A 20,577-nucleotide genomic window follows, 5' to 3' on the forward strand; every position below is an offset into this window, starting at 1 on the left:
GTAGTAAGGAGGCGTCGCCGCCATTGAGCGCCGCGTTATTTATCCCCGCCGCCGGGGCCGCCGCAGTGAGGCGGCTGCCCGCCCCGCCGCGGCCACAGCCCGCGCGGAGCCGCCGCCACGTGGCCCCCGCGCGGGACTCGAGGCGATCCGATTCCCCGCGCAGCGCGAGCGCTTCCCGCGCTCCCCCCGCAGCCGAGCTGGACGTTGCAGGCGCTCTGCAGCGCGCGGGGCGGGACGCGGCGCCGCGCAGGCCCCGCTGCGGCGCCGGGATTGCCTGCTCAATGCCGCCATCTGCGGGGCGGCTCCGCGCGGCCCGGCCGCCTCCTTGCAGCCCCGCGAGAGGGGCGGCCGCGCCGCCAGCACCGCGTGTTCTGCCCCCGCACTGTCAGAGCAAGCCCGCTCAGCCTCCATCGTGTCCCTCGCTGTGCGAATCCTTCTCCTGCCGCCCCGCGCATACGTATTTAGGCACCGCGGTTAAGGAGCGGGCTGCAGGCGTCACCTGCTCGGAGATGAAAGCGTGCAAACACCGCCGGGCCTCTGGAATGTCACCCAAAGGGGCGCTCCTGTTTATGTTTACATAGGTCCCAGCAGAACAAATAAATCTGAGGCTTTTAAAAATGCCTCCGAGTCGCAGAGCGTGATCGCAGGTAGATCCTGGTTGTGCAATTGCTTGAGACCACAAGTCAGGGCAAGCGGCGGCACCGCGAGCCACCATCCCTTTTATCCTGCAGGGAACAACACAAGATACAGCAATGCTCGGAGGTGTTTACCAAACACATGAGGATGATTGCAGTGTAGGAGCAGAGTCTAGCTGGCAAGAAGCAAGGAGTTAGAAGGAAGGCTCATGAAAATCTATATTATAATAATAACCTGCATTATAATCTAATAGCTCCCAAACCTTCTGTCCCTGTCTCCCCAGGGGCATGGGAACAAACACTGCGCATGTAGCGTATATTAATAACAAATATTATCTTGTACTTACATGTTTTCCATTCAAAAGATCCTGATGCATTTGGCAAGTGCTACATTGGCATGCCCAACCACCATGTGCTGCATGTTGCGCAGGAGCAATCGCGAAGTGGGCATCGAGGCAAAGGCAGCCTTATCAACGGTATGTGGGCAGACAGTGTGCTTAAATACGCTCTATTCACCTTGGGTGCATTCTTTTCAATAACAACATGACTGACTTGGCAGACAATTAAATTCAATTCTTCTAAATGTGCCTTTCTAGAGGAGTCAGTAAGGGTCCCAAAAGTCTTTTCAAACTTTGCATATGGATTTACGTCCTTCATCCAGCAGCACTAACAGGCAGCAAGTAACACTTACAGCATATTTTCAAAATTATTTTGGGGATGTGTGGTTTAAATAATACAAAATACATACTGGAATAGTTTTCTTGTACTTTTAGTTTTGTTTCCAAAGTTATTAAGCCTCCAAATAATGTACTTCTCCATATGATACATAAGCAGCAATACAACGAAGAATGTACCCCTGCTTTTTCTATTTAAAAAATCCTCGTGCTTTGACAGTGAGCTATTGAAAATTCAGGCTGTGCAATTAATTGCAGAGGGGTTTACATACTAGAAGATCCTAGCAGTAAATCAAGACGTTTCATTCCTTGTGTAAATATCCACAGCTATTGCTGTATCTTTCTGGGGAGAACTTCAGAAAAAAGGAATGAAATGGAGGGCCCCAGTTTAGTATCTCTGCCCAGACCCCAAATTCTACAAAGCCAAGGTTGTTCAGTACCCTTCACGCTTGTGCTCAGATCACACATCTTAGAAAATATTAGAATTAACTTTTCTTTTGGAGATAATTTTTATTTGATGTAGAGGAGGGAAAGGAGTATAATAGATCAGATAAGGACTCAAGTTCCCATACCTTTATCTGACTAAGTGGCTGAAGCTGAACTTAGCAAAGGGCAATCCCTTGTGGCATAATCTGTTCAAGACAATTAGTTTCTGTCCTGTTACTACCAAACCTGGCGGAGCAGACAGGTCAGGTCTGTGAGCTAGTCAAAGCCGGTGCTTTTTGTAGTGCTGGGCTGGTGGGACGGCGTCTCAGGGAAGCCACTACAGGCATCCAAAGTAATTAAGGATACAGCGCTGCTCCAAATTACAGTGAGGACTTGCTTCTTTTGAAGCTGGCTTTAGCTCTGCACATATACATTCGCAGCCTGCTGCAAAAAATAAAGGCCTTTTATAAAGTATTTTTCTAGCTCATTGCTTATTGTCTTTCTTGCATTTGAATGAAATAATGGAGTGAAAGTAGGACTTCAGACTAAATACATCCTTAATGCAGTGAGAGAAAACCAAAGGTTTTCAGGTGAATGTCATAGGCTGAGTTTTCCTTTGCTTTCACCCACTCCTATTACTTTCTTTCTATTTATTCACATCTTTTCTCTACATTTTTTCCACACTTTGCTCACTTTTTTTTTTTTTTACTAACCTTGCTTACCTGACTGTTTTCTGTTAAAAGAAGGTCTGTTCATCATCTCATAATCATCTTCCAGACTTACATCATGACAATAACAGAAATCCAAAGCAGCAGAGCCTACATATTCAACTTCTTACAATATCTCGTCAAGCCCCATGCAGAACATTTATAGAATGACTAACGAGCCCTCCAAATGCATTGCATTAAGAACAGTAAGCTTATCTGATTGCTCGCAGCTGTAGTTGACAAAAATCACAATAATGAGGACTAGAAAAGCCTCAGTCATCGTGTCTATACCTTCTTTACCAGGATTGTTTCTATGGCTTGTTAGCTGTGGGTTATCCACCTTATGTGTAAAGCAGTTTTACTTATAGGAGCATGTAAGTAGAGTATGTATTTTAATAATATGTTTAAATTGTGCAATAAAAATCAGGTAACTATCTCTTCTATTTAAAAAGCATTAGACTTAATAAGAATTTATAGAATTTTTTTTTCTTCTTTGTTTCCCTAGATACCTTCCTATATCTCTGCTCAAATAAATGAGGAAAGAGAACATTGCTGCTACTTCTTTGAGAATACCTCCCAAGAGTGCTACTAGGCCAACACAAAAGTAAGGAATGTTTTTGGGTAGTTCCCAGACTACACCAATCAATCTTTGTCTCTGCATCTGTGCTCTTTAGATTTTTCTCCTTGCAGTACTTTCTGGTAAGGTCTCCATGTTTTACAGATATTTCTTTTGTTTTAATTTTGTTTCCTTTTCTGCAGACAAAATTTCCTGGAATATTGCTTTCATAAGTGATACTGAAGTTACAAAATCATTTATTTGTTTTATAACACTTTTATTCTGTGTACTGCTAAAAGCAATGGTCTCAAACAGTTTCTGACTGAGGAAAACAGTTTCATAAGTCCACAGTTGTTTTACAGCTATGAAGGTATACAGAGGTATGGAAATGAGAGGCAGATACAAATTTTGCTTATAGCTGACAGATAAAAGCAGTTAAAACTCAGTCTTGTCTAGATTCAGCTTAATTTCATCTCTTAATGAACATTGGTCACTCTAATTCCAGGATGGTCAAAAGCAAGATGTGCTGTTGGAGTTTGATTCCCAATGATTTTTCAGCTATGTTAATCAGGAATGAAGGACTGAAAACAGGCTAATAGAGCATGAGAATAAGTGTTATTTTCTAAAGGAATGTTGTGTTTTTCAAAGAGTTTAGCAGTTGAGGTTATCTAAAGAACACCTAGGTTATGGCTGCTGATAGTAAGAAAAAATAGCTCTTTTTTATTTCTATGGGAAGGTAGGGATTCATTTTACAGGCTCTGCTGTGACTCTGGGTTCCTTAAACTTTTTGCTTATGTTATGGGATCAAACTTACCCATGACTTACCTGCTAATTGCAAGTGGAAAATACTTTTGTTGTCTACTATTCTTTTAAAGAACTACAAAAGGCTTAGAATTGGAGAGAAGCCTTATGATACTATTTGATGCTGAGTAAAAAAATGCTAAATCTAAATGCACATAGGAAAAAAAAAACAATTCTAACCTGACATATTCAGTGGCAGGATCTGACCTAATTACAACTACTTATGAACAGGTTCTTGGAATAGTAAGAGGCAATTTTATGACTACATCAGCTCAATATTCTTCAGCAGTCAAAGAAGCAAATAGAATATTGGAAATTGTCATGTAAAAGAGAAGAAAGAAAACGAAAGAACAGAATCTTGTAACTTCATAGATCTGTTGTGTACTTTCCCTATGCCTTTGTGAAATTCTACTCCTTGGTCTCAAAAGCAATATAAAGGAATCAGAAAACATAAAGAGTGTAGATGGCCAAAGATAGTTCAGACTGAGCTAACAGGTTAATATATATCTTTTTGAGCCTGGAAAAAGAATGACTAAAAAGGGAGATGACAGATATCTGGAAAAATCACTTACTGGCATGGGGAAGGTGGAAAAGGATTGATTTTTTTTTTTCCAAAACAGAAGATAAAAACCATTAGATGAAAGTAGAAGGTTGAAAACAAATACAAAGCCACTTTTTCAGATGATGTCAGTGAAACTGCAATCATTTCCACAGGATGCTGTGACTTGTCAGTGAATGGATAAATACTTGGGGAGAAAAACCCTCCCATGAAATACAGGGATATCACATCTGGCTCAGGAAGTGTATGAGGTACAGATCTGTGGAAAATGGGACAGTATTCTGGGTTAAATATTACTGTTTACGTCCCCTACTCTTATATGCTCTGCTAAGCATCTGCTGTTGGCTTTCTGTATCAGAATAGTGCTCTAGCTGGACCTTGGTGTGATGCAGCACTGACTTGCTTATGCTCTTAAGATTAATTTTGTAGGTGTTTTGTTTGAGCCTATCAGCAGAGCTCACTGATGCCCCTTCACACAGTCCCTGATTGAATCCATTGTTGAGGCTGTGCTGACTTGATAAGCAGTGTTTCTTCAGCTTTGATTGCAGAGAAAGAGAATACATTTTGTCTTCTGTGCGGTGATGACATGCAAGAACCACTTGGTTGTGAGCCATTATTTGATTCACATTTATTTGCATCTACAAAATAGTGCCCTCAGTTGAATGTGACTGCAGAACTTGACTTCGGACTCTTAAAAATTCAGTGACAATTCATATTCATGATATGCTCAAAGGGAATTAGCAATCTATTGCTATTTATTGCAATTTAAATATTCATACTATGCCAAATGCTTCAGCTTCTTTTTTTGTGAGGAAGGGTAATCTACTGATCTTTACTTCCTAGACAGTAAGGATGACAACATGCTCAAATGCAAATCTTAATGGATTTACAGTTGTTAATTACAACATGAGGCTGCATGTAGTATCTTTTGAGCTCACATTGGTAATGTAGCACCATTGTATTTCATTGGTAGCTTTTGGAATCTACGTACTGTTAAATCCATATTATTTCTTTGGTTTATATAAAGCTTTCATGTCATAAAAGAGTCAATGAATTCCAACTTTCAGAAGGTTTTGGGAGACTAACAGGATTTGAGTTTACAAAGTCCAGGCTTAACAGGATGTGTTGTAGTAATCCTGTGGACACACTGGTAAGGCCAAAGAGAGGTAGCATCAAGGCCAGACTCAGAGTGGTCTCCAGGGTGAGAGCACTACACAGGGTTAAGCAATGAAGATGAGGGAACACATTCAGTTGTAAACAGTGATATTAATTCCACATTATCAAAAGAGAGGCATTTACTAACCTGCCAAATATTCTTCCAAGCTAATGCAGTAAAGAATTCAGTGACTTTTTAAAAGAGCTGTTGAGAAGGGAATGACTCAAAATACAAATTAGATAAGTTCCTTAGAATCCCCTCCTTCTCCTAACCTATGCCTTCTGAGCACTTTCTGGGATGAGACCCAGAAAATATCCATGTGCTTGTAGGCCAGCAGGGATGTAGTAAATTCATTATTTATACACTGTATTTCCTTTCACCTTCTATGCAAAAAACACCCTCCTTTAGTGTGAGTCAAAACCCCATAAAATGTAATTATACTACCTTCCATAGGAAACTGCCTTTTTGGGACAGTCTTAAGTGGATTCAAGTCAGTCATCTTAACTGGGCACACTTGTTGCCTCTTACTACTCACAGGTTTCTGCGAAGGGTTTTTCACCATTAATCCTGTAAGGAGGCCCTGCTTTGTTGTTCAACAAACCACATGGTAAAATGTTCAGACAGAAGTTGTCATCAACAGTCTGTTTTTCCCTTGAGTTCTAGATGTTCCTCTACTGATTCAAGGACATATCATTAGCTGCAATTGTTTCAGGGAACTCTTTTTAAACTTCAATCGTAACAATAAGGTATAAGCATGCTTAAACATGCTGATTACTATACCTCTAATTTTAGTTTGATCTGGTTGCCAGGAGTTCATCTTTTTTTTTTTGGGGGGGGGGGGAGATTTGGGCGCAACAGGTCAAGCATTTATAAATATTAATTTCTTATGCCCACTGATGAATAAGCATAGATGAAATTTTATACCTTTTATCAGACAAAGGAAGAGATTGGAAGATTTAAGCTTCTGTTTTCTTGTTATCTTGGATAATTTTCTCAGTACATTAAAGGCTCAAAATTTTCTTGACTGACAAAAAAAAGAAATAAATTGCTTAGGAGATCTTAGACAAAATCTTAGAAAAAATCTGTTCAATTGTTTTGTGTTTTGTCTGTATGAAATAATAAGCCAAACCACATTTTTTTGTTACTGCCATTATTCAAATGTTTCCTCTTCTAGCCTATTTTGAATAGTCTAGTCAAAACCCATTAGTTTCCCTCAACTCTTACTTCTGTGAAAGTACAGGTTTGCTGCACAGAATGAAAGGCATGATACACATTTAAAACATTACCACAGTAATTGCCACTTAAATGACACATGCTAAAACAGAAGAGTCATTTTGCGGAACCTCTCTGAAGAAACTGTTTTTTGTCTAACAAAAGTGCATAACTGCTAGTTACTTGGAACACCATTACTGTCATTATTGCTTAAATAGGGACAAATTTAATTAATAGTTGGTCTCTAGAAGGAATATTCTCTTGTGCAAACATTTTGGATATTCTAAGCACCTAAAATGGCCCTGCTCATGTACACTGACTCTCTTGACTCCCACACATTAGGTATTTCAGACTGGTCACCCCTAAAGACAGGTATTGACAGCTAGGAATATGGATCCAGTTCAAGGTCAAGCAATAGTTTATTGGGTGTGAAGCACTGGGCTCTGTGGGTTTGACTTCAAGAATGCCAAGCAATATGGATTATATTCCAAGAAATGGGCATGTCCACCTGGCTTCAGTCTGCAGAAAAAGCCCCACTAGGTATGAAGACAAGCTCAGTAGAAAAATAATTCAAACGAAATCATCTAACATGATCTAGAAACCAACAGTTATGTGGTAGGCAAAAATTTCTAAGCTATTTCAAAATTCATTGAAAGAGTGAACATAGGCTACATTGATGAAATATTTGAATAGTTTCAGAGTGGGTTTATTATGTGTTTAAGTGATTACAAAACCAGGTTTGGGGGAAAAAAATATGATAAAATAATAGCTTTTTTTTAATTGGAATCCTACATTTGAGATGGTTTGAATTAGGGATGGCTTTAGGAGAAGCATAAAAAATCCCCAAGGTTCTATCTTTTGTTATTTATGAGCAAATAATGAACCCTACAAGCTTAATCTTGTATACCAAACCAGGATCTATGTTTATTCCTAAATAAATCTGTCAAACAGGGCTGTGATAATTTGTTTCTACCAGTTGCTTTACAGAATTCCTATTTAAGAAATTCTGGAATTTCCTTTCAAAAAACTGCCTTTAGAGATTTTGAGGGGCTTAATAATGGAGAAATATAAATTTCTTTCTGATTATCAGAAACAAGAGAAAGGAATAGGAAACAGCCTGTAATACAAGTTAAGTATTCATCTAGCCAGGAAACAATTATTGAGCTCATTTTATAGAAAAAATATTTTCTTGTATATCCATTCTTATGCTTTCGTTAGTAAACTGAGCAGATCCAAGTTATTCTTCATCTCAGGGCCAATATAAATTCTGTTTCTGTTTACAGTGAAAATATCCCAGCAGAAAGGAAAATGTAGTGTGTGTGTGTGTATATATAGAAAGAAAAGGAAGTAGTAATTTATGGACATGTGTTTATCTGGAAAAGCTCTATTAATTAAATTAAAGATAGTCTTTTGGGAGTAGAATGAGACAAAAAGAGAGACAATTAACTGTAAGACAAGCACATTATGAATCAGATGCTCACTTGAGAGTTTAATTTTTTTTACTACTGATGGCTGTTTTACTGGTAACTAAATCATGTTATGTGCAGCTTGTATAGCCTCCCTAAAATTATAGGATTAGGAGAAATGGGCTGTGCTCAAAGTTCTCAAAGTCTTGCTTTCTTTCCTGAGCGATGATCTGTGTTCGTCTGAAGACTTTCATCTTGACAAACCCTAGGCTACAATTAAAAACCAGAAAGTCTGACTAGCTGCTATTATTGTCAACAGCAGTTGCTTTTCTAAAAAAATTGAGCCAAATTATCTAAATTAGATGGCATCTGGTTTCTTTAGTGTATATGCTAGAATTTTAAAGAAAACTACTTGTTGTCCTAATACCTAATACCTGACTATATAGTAACAACAGAGCAGGGACTCCATCTCTTTCCATTAAATAAGAAATCAAGATGACAAATCTATCCCCTTAAATCAAGACGAAGTTTTTCAGTTAGCTTTACACAACAAAAACCAGGCCTTTAAAGAAGTGTGGGTGCCTAATTTTCATTAATTTCAAAGGTGGAACAGAGAAAGTTTCTGTTGCAATTAAGAGTGCCTGCATCTACTTTTTATTCACACAAACACAACTATTAAACAATATTATTACGCGTATGCTATAAATATCATACCATGTTACTCCAAAATGTTGCTCTTTTTGAGATGATTCTCTAGTGCTAAAAAAATTTTTGCACCTCTTTGGCATGCACATTGCTGCAGCAACTTCAACCCATTAACAGTCTATGCTGACAAACAGGAGGTCTCCATGGTTATTATCCTCTGCAAGCTTCTCCAGCAATGTCAGTACATTCATTCTTGAGGATTTTTTACTCAATTTATATAGATATGCTCCCCTCTTACTATGTATTACATGCTTGGGGGGTGTGTTTTTTGTGTTTTTTTTTTTTTTTAAACAGCATTATTGGGGATTACTAGTAGTTCACAGATATCCATAACCTGCTATGCCTTTACCCCGGTCACCTTACACATTTACATGCTGGCATTTACACTGAAGCAGGTGTTTGCAACCAGAGATGTAAGAAATCCACAGTGGTTCTAGAAGCAAATAATGTGTGCATTTTTGTCTCTGCTTTTAATACATGGATGAGGAGAAAATAGCTGTCAACTGATGGATTTCAGCAGGATGAAAGGAACCAGCAGAGCTCAACTGTAGAAGAGTAGTTGATATATAGTAAAGTGTGGTGGGGAGGCAGGTATAATAGGTTGCTTGCACTTGTTTGATTTCCAGGATTCCCTTCACGCAGCTGCAGTGTCATTGGGAGATGTGCTGCTCAGAGCCTGGTGTGTGGCATGGCAGGACTGTGTTCTTCACTTTGCACCTTGTGTATAAAGAAAGCCAGAGCTAAGGCTCCAGAACTCAAGATTTGAGTTGCATACCACAGGGCTGAGGATTGTTCACTTGAAATATTTTTTCCTGTGTGAGGCTACTTCAGGAGGAATACCACTCCTGGTTGCCTTTTCTTTGGAAACGCTTATTTCAAGGGTCAGATTTCACACGGATATAGAGCAGCTTCCCTTATTTCTCCACCCACGATCTCCCTCTGCTTGAGTAATTTAAATTTACCCAGCTGTGTGGATGCATTTGTATTTATTGTCAGCTCATCTGTTACATGTATAAATCTATTATTGAAACTGTAAAGTAAGATGAAATTTGTTTTCAGTATATTTTGCATTTATCATTTTCAGGGTTGTTACTGTCAGTATACATAGAGGCTGCCTCCAGACACCCGTCTCCTGTGTGAATTTTTAGTTCCTCTGCTTGCTGTCTCAGGGAGAAATCTTAAAGATCACACAACCTTCCACTTTGAATATTTTTACCAAAAATAAAACCTGAACATCCTGCTAAGAATATTCTGATTAATGCACCGACTGCAGTTGCCTTACTTCTTCCCTGCTTTTGTAGGATTAAGCCATACACATGAATGTAGTTGATAACTGATTTGTCTGTTTCTTCTGTTTCTAAAAATAGTACCTAGAACACAGGAACAAATGAATTGTGAATGTCATGTGGGGGCTGGATACCTCTTGGGCTTTTTAATCCTTTAAAAATTATTTAGTAGTGATGATAGATGTGAGACTGACATCTAAACACAATGAAACCCTCAATTTAGCCAAGCTATCAGCAAGGTTCTTGTTATTGCATGATTCTGTAGCAATGGAGTTTTTTACTAAATGAATTCCTTCTTATAGAATAGTGATTAATAATCTCAGCTTCTGTTTTCTAAAACAGCTGTTTCTATCCTCATAACAATAAAGGTCAACTCAAATACATGAACAGAATATAAATAATGTCTTCCTGAGTCTGCAGAACAACCTGAGAAAAGTTAATGGAGAGGTCTGCTTTACCCTCATCATCTCAAAGGGCTAAGTCTGGAACTAAAGATAAGTTAAAATGTTGCCCTTAGTAATTATCTCTATAGGGAGCCTTTCAGCAGAAGTATACAGTTCTTGTTTCCAGCCTCCAGTCCAAAGCTGTCCCTGTAGTGGGAAAATTAATATAAAAAAATAATATCCCAGAGGAATTTGTTCTCATTATGAAATGCACTTTCATATTTAACTAACTTCAAATGTCTTCATTTCATCTTAATTAAGCTACTGTAGGTTTTCTGGTTTCTTTGTTACATTAGAGTGCTAATTAAAAAATAGATAGGTCTAGCTTGCTGAACAGCGTGGAGTGTCTTTAGATATAGGCACCAAGGTCTTGTGTATAAATGCTACAGCAAAGTACAGTTTCACCCATGAGCCATAAGCTTGTTTTGGTTTTTGGAAAGAATTATCTTTAATTCCTTTCTGTGATGATTGGAGTGGACTCTAAAAGCCAAGATGTAGTTTGTCTTCCCTGTCAGCTGAACCTGCTCGCTCTGATGACACTGGCAGCAGTTACATAAGTGAAATACCTAATTACATTTTAAGATTTGAGACTTGCAAGTGGAATAGACCTGCTTAAAGTGCAAAGCCTTCCTCCAAGTCAGAGGCTTGTTGGGGGAACTGGAGATATTTTGATCTGTGATGGCAGTGTCTCTTAATAGTTGCATTCCCCAGAAATGATAGTGACCAGCCTCCTAAATGAGGCTTGTGAGAAGGGAAAAGAAAAAAATACCACCATTAACTGCTGTCTTGGATCTTGTCATCGAAGAAATTAGAGATATCACAAATGCAAATGTAAATACTAAAACATTTTTTCTTCAGCTGTACTTTCCCATAGCAACAGCTAATAAGAACAAAGGATAAAATACCAAGTAAAGTAGAAGAGGTGAAGAATCTAGGAGATAGACACTAATACTAGGTATGCAAAAACTGCCCATGCATATGCCTGCTCTTGTGGGGAGCAGGCCAAAAATCAGACTATTAAGGTTCTGTGGCTTCAGTCACCTCAGAACATGGGTACTATGCATGTCAGCTGTGATAATAACATTTTGTGTGGGCTTCCAGGTCATTATAGACACTGGCAGGCCTTTCACAGAAGGAATATGCGATAGCACTGTGAGGAGGGTCAGAACTGTGAAATGCACCATCTCCTCATCATGCCTGCCCTGTTCAGCACAGAGATCAGACTGCACAGTGATGAGGGCAGAGGACATGGCACCACTGACCTGTTCCTGGCCAAATCCTTTCCACAATGTGTGAAACAGAAGTAGTGTCAGTGGAATCAGCGATCAGTCTGTTTTTTATTGTGCTGCAATATACAGTAAATGTATTTTTAGTTCAGAGGTCAATGGTGTTTGGCAGATGAGCCAGGTCTGTTGTCAGTGACCTTACCATCACTAATTACTCCACAGTTTGAGTCATGTAATGAGCAAGTTGGAAGCATGTCCATTGAAGAATGGTAACAGTGTGTCAATGTCTCAATCTTTTCATTAAGAAAGCAAAAATATTTATTAAGCTCAGAAATTGCACTATGTGAACCTCCTTTTCACCTCAGTTGTAATGCAACAGTTCTTTACAAAGTGATCGCATGATCTAAGACTGCAAGATCATGTATGAGCAATGAGGAAGCGCTAGGGTTTCCATTCATAACCTTAAATTCGGCTTCTCCAAACTTTTGTGGAACTTAAACATATTTTTCCAAGACTTTAAATTCTTCAAAATCCTTCTCTAATAATGCTTAATTTTAGTCCACAGAGTAATCCCTAGGCTTTCATTGGAACTGCTGTCCCTAAAAAAAATTGTTTTCTCTACAAAGCCAAAGATTTTGTGTCAGTACATGGGTAGGTGGCTTTCAATATAACATAGTGCTGAGCTAAAGAGCGCAAAAAAAAAAAAAAAAAAAACCTTTCTGCTGATTACTGTTTCCAGGCTGTAATTTGTATACCGCAATTAATGGTCCAGTATTGACTAAATGGGGAGCACCACTTTCTGTTGGTTGAACATGCAAATGGTTAAGGACCTTGCAGACTGCCGGTTGCAGGGGTCACCTCGCTGATCGCTTATCAAAGCTCGCATAATTAAGAGGGCGACACAGCCATTAACTTGCATATGGGCTTGTATATGTCAAACCTTAATCTAAAGGTGAATTCAATAATGTTATGCTGATTTGCAGTGCACAAAGCCTACGATTAAGGGTCAGCACATCTGGCTCCTGGTTTGATGTCAGCTGCTAACCTTTCTTTGACCTTATCCCCTGCAGACTTTTTAACTGACTATTACTAAGGATATTTTACAATATCATCTTGCTGACTCTCACTGTGCAATGATAAATACCATGTAGCTTCAGCTTTGTTAACTTATTTTAAAGATGTCTTTAGTGTATGTGAGATTCTAACATGTTGTTTGATTTTTCTAAGTCAGGAGTAAATTGTCATCTTATGCAGGGAAGCTACTAAGGAAAATTATAGAAATAAGTTTAATTGTATTTTCCTTTTTCAAAAAAACCATATCACATCCATGCACCACTGTGATCCACCTATGGATTTGAGTGCTTTTTGTAACGTGTTCATGACTAAAATTTTATTCATCCTCAGTGTAGCCGTGTGGAACTGAAACAGCAGCAAATTTTGCTTATGCTATATAGGAAATCATTCACCCTGCATGAGATTTCCCACTTTACCGACTTTTATTGTCTTTCACTTTATTCATTCCCCTATATTTGGCAGGGTAGTGTCCTATTTCTGTTGTCGATAGGCTCAGGCTTCTTTATGTCCTTGAGTAGGGCAGTCCACATTTCTTGAAAATGAGGACAAATTCTATGTATCTTTCTGCATGGAAAAGAGAAATATGTCTTTCAACTGGGCTTCCGATTTGCATCAGAAAACAGCGTCTTCATGAGAAACTGTTCCTCATCTTAAATGACTCTAAGCTCCATGCCAAATGACTTTGTTCATAACAAATAAAATTACAAATGGTAAGATAATTACAATACTACACGAAGTTATTATGTCATCTGCAAGGATAAAAAGGAAGGAAATTAGTAGTGCAAACAATCTTTCCTTGCTTGGAGCCCTGTGAAGCTCCTGCCTTGCTCCTCTGGCTTCCTTGTGGTGCATTCTTCCTTCTTGCCATTTCCTCCATCATTCCTTGCTCATCCTTCTTGTGTCCTTTATTTCAGGCTGTCTGAAATACAACCCTTGAAGAGTTACTGTTTTCCAAAATATACAGGGAGAGAACGAACAAGTTGCAATGCACGTAGCTTTGCAGTAACGTGGCTTTATCAAATATTTCTCTGATATGGAGTCAACTCCAGAAGTATATGGGATAAGTGGGCCTATAATCTAAAGGCAAGACCAACTTTCTAACGCTACATCACCTTTCTGTATTCCATCAGTATTCATTCAAATTAGCAGATTTCTACTTCGTGTCTAGCATCTTTCCTCAAGTTTTGGAATGTATGGGCAGTACTTTGGCATGTGCATGGCCAGAATGAATTAATAGAGAAAATTGGTTTGGCCACATGAAATACCTTGCAGGAAAATACAACTCCTTGAAGTGCAGATACTTGCAGAAACAACAAATGCCAGTGGCATTATGGAATAAAGCCATAATTCCTGTACAATCAAATACATAAGAGAAAACACAAATAGTACTAATACTATCTGTTAGAAGTTCACTTTTCTAGGTCTTTTTACTCAGATGTCTCTAATCTATAAAGTATTCTTCTAGGTTGGTCGCTTAGAATTTCTTAGAATATTATCACATAAATGTTTAGGTAACCTATTGACAAGCATATTAAAAGGTGCTATAGATGCATCCATATTTTGTCCAATGCACTGTGGTGGTAGCTGTGTTCACTTTTCTCAGTTTTCCTTTCACATGCCCACAGCTTTTCATGACTCTGTCTATTTATACTTAACTATTATACACATACATTGAAGCTTTTAGACTGGTGCTTTACCCAATAAGTCATCTTTCCTGTTTCCCAGTAGATGTTGTTCTTATCAGTAGCACCTTCTGTCCAAAAATCTTCCCAAATCTAAATAATAAATACTAAGTAAAATATAAATATGGAAGATAGTGTAACAGCTTAGAGTTATCAGCATGATTGAAAAACAGCTTTCACATATCACATTTCTGTAAAGCCTTATTCAGTTACTTTTGCCTTTATTAATAGTCCCAGCCAAAATTCAAGCCCTCTTTATCACTTAAAGTCTTCCTGGCTCTCAAAACAAGGCTTAGACAAAACCTGTGCCAGCATTCTACATTAGAGCAAATTTAGTCTCTATTCCATTGCCATTTCTGCTAGATCTGAACTGCTATGCAGTCTATCTGCCTCTCCTGTTAGCTGAGCCTACCTTGTTTATAAACAAAGTGCTTTTCATATACGTCAGAGATTAGGTCAAGACATTTGTTGAATGTCAGGCTAGCAGCATTTATTCCAAGTCTGTATCAGTAATTGAAGCCTTCCATGAGCAGCAGTAACTGGATATGCACAAAGTACGTGTTCTCTTTGCTCGCTTCCCATGTCAGCCCTGGTTGGCGCCTACAGAGTCTTATTTTGGTTCTGTGAAAGTTCCATATTTTTCCCCATTATGAGTCCCCATAGCCCAGATCGATAGTAGACCCAGCTGTCCTTTATAATTACATTTTAATGACTTAGGATGGTTATTTGCATTTTGGCAACTTGTTTAATAGTGATGACATTTAAGTTGTCACAACTAGGCTTCCAAGTTATCAATTTATTAGGTGATCAGGGAACTTCACACCTATGGTGGTGCAATTTTTTTGGCTGAAAACTTGGTAATCCATCAGTGCATTGATTTATGTAATGAAGGTTATTTCATGGGGATATGCTTTAGCTAATTCAGTCCTGAAAAGGATTAATTTTCACAAATTAAAAAGGTTCTGTTTACTTATAATATTACTTTAGATTGACAGGTACTCTAAAGCACATACACTGTGTTCTGTTTCCTGTTGCTTTCTTCATTTCTGCTTTCTTCATTATCCACTTTATCTGTGCACACATCCATTCCCGTTTCCTCTCTTTTTTGCAAATTGAACATGAGATTTGCAGAGTTTCAAAGGATTCCTTCAGAGAAACCCTTCTTTCTCAGGCAGAGAAGTTAACCAATAGAAGTTAAGCATCCAAAAATGATAGATTTTGCACTTGGATTTTTTTTTTTTTTTGCTACATATTTGAGCCCCACAATCTAAAGCTGCCTCCGAACAGTTGTAAAGCTTTTTATGCACAAGTAGAGATTCTGTGAAAGCGGAAAAAGAGACCTGATGTCCTGAGTGTCGAGTTCAATCACAGTCCTTGACTCCCTCCCATCTTCCTTACATTCTTGCTTACTCTTCTCTCTCCCTGCTTCCCATTTCCAACCTGGTGCTTTCAAGGCTGTCTGAGGTCTCCTACTTACATTTGCTTGACCTGCTGTGTGGAAAAGAAACACCCGAGAGTTTGGCACCAAAAGCATGTGTGTGTTTTTACAACAAAGTCCCCAAGCCCTGACCCAGCTGCCTGCAGGAGGAGGCAGCACAAGGAGCAGATTGGTGTTGTACAGACTCCTCGGCCACCTTGGTGCCTGGGAAAGGTGGACACACCAGTCCTCCCTGGCAAGGGCAGGAGGCTGCTGTTTCCTGCCAAGTGGCAGAGGTCACTGAAACACTGATGTCCCTCGCTGCTGCTGGGGGCACCACACACGTGCAAGGCAATGTCCTCGGAGTTCTCGGCTACTTCAGAGGACTTGGCCCAGTGCAGGGGTTGCTGGATAATCTTTCTGCTCAGAGAGAACGGGCTCTTATACGTAAACTCTGGAAAAAAATTCTAATGAACACAGTTCTCTAGGTTTTTGACGGGCTTTTTTCCCTTATCGTGGGTTTTATCTCCAAGCAAGCAATCATTAAGTAAACATATCTGAAAGAAAAGTCATTTCAAGTACAAGCTTCTACTGAATTCCCTAGAGTGCCCATTCTGTAGCCCTTGGGCAAAATCCAGCATGAATTTATCTAAAGAAAAGGCCAACACTCATTAATCAAGTGAAGCCCTGGCTGAAATCTTCACAAGTGGCTGTGCAGATGCTGAGTCACCTTGTTGTAATTGATCTAGGGACTTTATGACGCCAAAAGCCAAAAAGCTGCCAAAAACCATTATTTTTACAGATAGAAAGCCAGTAAAGGAAGCATGGAAAGTAATTAAAATATGTATTTTTCAACATCATTGGACACAAATCAAAATAAAAGAAAAAACTGAATAATCAAAATAAATGTGACAGGTAATAGCAAGATAGTATGTATTATTCAGCCAGTGAAAGGAAGGCTGCAAATACACTCCCGTGTATTTTTCAGTAGAGGAGGAGGAAGTCTCCAGGGAAATGCCTTAGGGAATTCATCTCTGACTTTTTGGGAAGTGGGTGGGTTCCTTTCACTGGCTGCAGAACTTGCCCTTCCACCTACAGAGCTGGAAGTTCCCCAGCAGCCTGCTCAACTCCTGGAAGGTTTGTGTGAACACCCATGCAGAAACCTGAGCTCCGGCGTCATCCCTTTCCAGGCCGCTCGCAGCTCTGCCCGGACAGCCCTCTCTTCCAGAGAGAGCCTTTGAAGTGAGATTCTCGCTTTGAGGATGCTTTAGAGGGACAGGTACTACCTGTTTTGGCTCTGAGCTGCACTGCCTACTTGGAGTATATGTAGGGGACAACAGGGATCTTGCCATCCTCATCCCCACTCTGACCTAGAGATGTTTCTAAGCACCTACCCCTGTCAGTAATGATCAGAGAGCAGTCATCTCCAGGGAGAGCAAACAAGCAGCAGGAGGAAGACAGTCACCTCTGAAGCCACTGCAGCTATTTGCAGATTGACTCTGCTTCTGAGTGGACCACTTATCACCAGGGCACAGTATCCCAAGGCAACACATCACCAGGAGAGTCCCAGTAGAGCATGGAGGCATCTCCCACCTCTATTTCAGATGTTAAGGAGGGTGCCATCTACGCAGTCTGATAAAAGATCCCTCCTCTACCTGCATGCTTGCACTGGTATCCTTAGCAGATCAGCATCTACAGGGGCTACAGCAGCGCTACCTCTAAACCAGGGCAGACATGAAAGTTGCTGCCTGGAATCAGGCTCAACAGTGATGCTGATTCCTGATGAATATGCAGGAAACAAACCATCCAGCCAGACGCACCAGCTATTACCGCTCGGCTGCTGTGTAACTTCCAGTATGCTCCACAGCTAATGAAGAAAAATTGCCCTCCATTTGTATTTACCTTTGAAGTCTGCTGCTTCCTTTTCAGATCTCAGGAACATTTTGTGTGCCTGAAAGCTTGTATGTAATTCCCAGCTATACTTCCTGATCAAATAAACTGTATGACATCTACCTGAAAACTCTGTTTGGACAAGTTAGAGTAAATACCTTTAGATGAGCAGAATCTGAGCTGGATACCACCTACCCACTATCTACAGATACATACAGCTCTCAGATTTCCTTATGTTCTTCAATACTTTTGCATAACTTGATTATAATTTTTATATTGGCTATGTTAAAAAATGCTTAATGTAAAGCCGGTTCAATCCTCCCTTCATTTGCATTTCTCTCTACAGCAAGTTTTCATTTTCATGTGAATGTTTTAAAGGCAGTATAAACAGAAAAACAGGGAAAAAAAAACAGTAAGAGAGATGAAAATCATGTTCTCTGAGAACTCTTGCTAGTGCTTACTGATTTCAAATGCCACTTTAAGAGTGATTGTTTAGAGTATCATATTTGCAACTTTCTTACACCGGAACAACCTATGTGACAGTAATTTTTTTCTCTATTAAGGCTCTTTTTGTCATTAGCACCTATTTCTGTCCTATTCCACTGCCAACTCAAGAAGCTAAGGTAAATTTGAAGGATGCAAGTTTGAATCCAGAAGGTTTGAACACAGCTGAACCACTCTTGACAGAACTGCCTGTAGCGGATGCCGGGGCACCAGGTGGGCTGCTGTTGGTGGGGACCTGCGTGGGGCACCAGGCACGGACCAAGGCCGGGCAATCCCTTCCCCGGGGCTATGGGGGCTTCCCTTGGGATACAGGCTTCCATGGGAAACGCAGCTTCTCTCCTTGTACAAGAACAAAAATAAAGGCACTGACTCATAAAATAAACTCTTAGAATCATTCTTCCAAATGCTCCCCATCCTCAGCTCTGCCTGTTCCCCTTTAGGGGACACCCTACAGACTCAAGTTGATCAATGTGCCTGTTGAAGAGACAAGGTTGATACAAGAAGACAAAAACGTTGCTGCATGTTTTTGCATTATCATCCATCCGTTGCAAAATCAAGAGTAAGAGAAGACTTCCAGAAGTCTGTTATTGTAATTTTTAGAGGAATTCCTTTACTATCTTCAATAAATCCTTCTTAACAAGCACTGGCAGATAAAGCCTGTCAGCATTGCTTCCGGATTAGCCCAACTTTGAGAGCTGAGAGCCCGAGCGCTCCGCAAATGGACATTTCTTGTCCCTGGGGCGCAAACTGCTCCGCCAGCCCCGGCAGCTTTGCTGGTCAGCAGAGCACCCGAGACGGCGCCGCGTTGCTCATCCGTCCTCGCTACAAGGCAGGGAAAAGTTCGTAAGGATTTGGATCAAAAACATGTTTTCATAAAAGAAACATTATACGCACATTTTATAGAAATGGGAAATCATCACAGAATTTTTACAGCTACAGGATTAACAAAAACGCTCTGCCAGCAGCAAAATATACTTTAACTTCGTGATTTGTGTAAACTGTGAATGATGAGATGTAAATTATGTTGCTACTGAAAAAAAAGAGTGGTATTCAAGGGAATAATTTCTGTGTACAGTATTATTATGTTAACAACTTTGAGACTATTTTGGTAAGGATTATTTAACATTCCTGTGGTCAAGCAAAACAAAGATCAGTGTTTGCATATAGACATTTTAAAATCCATTTTAGGTTGTAGCAGGTTACTGTATAATACTATAGCTCTATAATCAAAACATTTTTATATGATGGTGTGCTTTGACCAATAACTTCAAATTATATTCTGTGTGATTTTGATAATTTTGCTGTTTTTTTTTTTTAGTTCAGTGGAGCATATTTGCAGCATATTTCACAAGTTCAGTTCCTTAACAGCCTGCTTTGGTGTATTTTGTTCTCTACTGGTGACATACAACATCCTCAGGCTTTTGAGGATGAAAATGCTTTGTTTCAACAGAAGTCACTCAGTGCAGTGTAGGAGTATCTGGATAAGAAAGAGGTGACTAGACGATCAAAGGCCCCTTTGACTGCAAGCATTACGAAATCTTTTTGATGTTAGTCCGTTTTTCTTTTGGCCCATGTTCAGGCCAACAGACTCTTATTTTCACCAGATGTTTCTTCTTTTCCTTCCGGCAGACTACATGATCAGATCAAGGTCCTCCAGGATATAGTTTTTTTCATCTCTACAAACTGACGGGAAAGCTTCTATGTTTTTCTCTCCATTTGCTCATGTTGATGGCAGTTGAACTGGAGAAAGTCTGAAACCAGCTAAGGAATGGTTGCCATGGGTGGGCTGCACGGACAAGACAAAGTAAATGTCAGATCAAAGGCTCCAGAAGGTTAAGCTCTGAATTCATACAACAACAAAAAAGTTATCAAATCATATTTTTGTATTCATCTGTCACACGTGCCTTCCTTCCAGTTTCTGCAGCATTATGTCAGGCTCCCAGCCTGAATGGTAAGAGTGGAACAACTGCTTTATATAAAGTAGTTACAGATTTAAATGGATCTTTTAACTGTCATTTATTCTGTTAATTTTCTCAAAGACATAAATTATCCTGTGTATCAAATATTGGATTATTATTTCTTTCTTCTTACTCTATTATTCATATACACCATCATGTACTGGCAGTCTAGGAAATTTCACAGTTCCTCTATTATGTTTTGACATACTTGTAACATTTCTAGGCTAGTCGTAACTAGTTTCCTCAAGATTGTTAATATA

At 39.5% G+C, this 20,577-nt stretch overlaps 2 long non-coding RNA genes across 2 annotated transcripts; one reads left to right on the forward strand and one right to left on the reverse strand.

The window, feature by feature from the left end:
• Positions 1-493: 493 nt before the first annotated feature.
• Positions 494-2,556, reverse strand: LOC112947955. The gene is made up of 3 exons (XR_003249513.1): positions 2,458-2,556; positions 1,882-2,179; positions 494-725 (listed from the first exon to the last, which is right to left on the reverse strand). It is a non-coding gene; the product is annotated as an uncharacterized LOC112947955 (long non-coding RNA).
• A 191-nt stretch (positions 2,557-2,747) lies between these two features.
• LOC112947928 lies at positions 2,748-9,626 on the forward strand. Its single transcript, XR_003249505.1, has 3 exons — positions 2,748-2,816; positions 2,948-3,046; positions 9,464-9,626. It is a non-coding gene; the product is annotated as an uncharacterized LOC112947928 (long non-coding RNA).
• Positions 9,627-20,577: the final 10,951 nt, after the last annotated feature.

This window comes from Nothoprocta perdicaria, unplaced genomic scaffold (assembly GCF_003342845.1).
Source record: "Nothoprocta perdicaria isolate Ctin4 unplaced genomic scaffold, notPer1 scaffold_25, whole genome shotgun sequence".
Lineage (NCBI taxonomy): Eukaryota > Metazoa > Chordata > Aves > Tinamiformes > Tinamidae > Nothoprocta > Nothoprocta perdicaria.